We start from the raw sequence: 1,930 nt of genomic DNA, 5'->3' as shown, positions 1-1,930 counted from the left end.
GCTGTGGGTCGGTTCCAACTCAGTAGTACACCACAACATGGTAGCTATGTGTTTAACTTTTTGAGCTGGAGCTTCTGTTAAATTTTTTTTTTATATGTGGCTTAGTTTATTTTTTGAATACTTATTTTGATTTATGGATTATTAAATTTATAAAATTGTGCACTGGGAGGCAGCCTGGCTTTGGGGGTCAGGTAGAAGTCTTGAAGTCAAGAGTCTGTTTGTTCCCTAGCAGCCCACAGGTCCGCTTCCTGGCCTTCCTACAGAGGCCTAAGCTGCTCACAGTAGCAGAACCTTGTCCTCACCCTCCACCCTCAGGCCTGGGAGGAAGTGAATGGGAGTAAGGAACTGCAGGCAGAACCTGGTAGGTTTCAGGCACGAGATGGTGACTCTGCCTCCAGTGACCCTACACAGCCTGAACGCTGCCCTCCTCCTCCTCCTCAGCCCAGAGGGTCTCCCAGGACCCTGAGGGTCATCCACAGAAGAAGTGGGCCAGGTTTCGAATCAGGCCTCGGTCAAAGGGATTATTGGAGCGCTGGCAGAGGTAGGCAATTCGGTGAGAGGAGATGAGCTCCCAGGTGGTAGTGTTGCTGGCCACAAGGTAGAGGTGTGAGGCCAAAAGCAGGCCAGTCACCGATGAGAAGAGAAACAGCAGTAGGAATGTGACGAAAAGAAGCCCACTGGACCAGAACCAGAGGCCCCAGGGCTGGGAGAACCTGAGGCCAGACCATGCCAGGTACAGGGCCCACAGAAGCACCCCCAGTTGTAGGACCAGGTAGGCCTCAAAGAGTGGGTGGTTGCCCTCCCCCACGCAATTCTCCATCCAGGGGCAGTGATGGTCATAGCGGCGGACATGGACACAGCTGCGGCACTCCCGACAGTGCCGGGTCCTCAGTGGCTGCAGCACCAGGCAACATCTGCAGCGCCTGAGGGGGATGGGCTGAGGAACATGCCTGTCTGCTCCTCCTTTGGCTCCTCTGGTATCAGTGTCGTGTAGGAAGAGCACCAGCGTGATCCCCCAGGTCAGCACGGTGTGCCCCATTCGCACCAGAACCCCAGGGTTGAAGTGCGCCCAGGGTGCCATCACCTCGGCCCAGGGCCCCTAAATAGTTTAGTATATGAGTGTGTGGATCACAAAAGAAATTGTGGCTGACTCTGAGAAGAATGGGGATCTCAGAACACTTGATTGTGCTTATGCGAAACCTATACTTGGACCAGGAGGCAGTCATCAGAGCAGAGCAAGGAAGCATTGCATGGTTTAAAATTGGGAAGGATGTACACCAGGGATGTGTCCTATCTCCATACCTTTTCAATCTATATAGGGAACAGAACATCCGGGAGGCTGAGCTCTATGAGGAGGAACATAGCATCAGGATTGGAGGAAGACTCATCAGCAACCTGCATTATGCACATGACACAGCCATTCTTGCTGAAACTGAGGAGGACCTGAAGCACTTGTTGCAGGTCAAGGCTGTAGTCTTCAATATGGATTTAAGCTCAACATCAAGAAGACAAAGATTCTCACCCCTGGGCTGATTGGCAGCATTATAATAGAGAGTAAAGAGACTGAGATTGTTAAAGTTGTTGTTGTTGTTATGTGCCGTTGAGTCACTTGCAACTCATAGCGACCCTATGTACAACAGCCCTAAACTCTATTCTGTCCTGTGCCAATTTCATTGTCTTCGACACACTCATCCTGATTACCCCAGTCACCTAATCAATCCACCTCCTGGAGGGCCTTCCCCTCCTGTGCCTGCCCTCCACCCTCCCAAGCATGATGTCCTTCTCCAAGGACCAGTCCCTCCTTACAACTTGACCAAAATAAGTCAGAGGAAGCCTCAGAATCCTTGCCTCCAAGGAGCAGCCCAGTTTAACCCTCTCCAGGATGAATCTGTTTTCTTAGCAGTCCATGGTACCCTCAATACTCTTCCCC

General features: G+C 51.5%; 1 pseudogene; it reads right to left on the bottom strand.

Annotated features, from left to right (window-relative positions):
* Positions 1 to 403: 403 nt before the first annotated feature.
* LOC102855712 lies at positions 404 to 1,081 on the bottom strand (annotated as a pseudogene).
* Positions 1,082 to 1,930: the final 849 nt, after the last annotated feature.

This window comes from Elephantulus edwardii, unplaced genomic scaffold, assembly GCF_000299155.1.
Source record: "Elephantulus edwardii isolate Elephantulus edwardi_28Jun2011 unplaced genomic scaffold, EleEdw1.0 scaffold00028, whole genome shotgun sequence".
NCBI lineage: Eukaryota > Metazoa > Chordata > Mammalia > Macroscelidea > Macroscelididae > Elephantulus > Elephantulus edwardii.
Note: the sequence above shows the minus strand (reverse complement) of the source record. Positions and strands in the feature narration are given on the sequence as shown.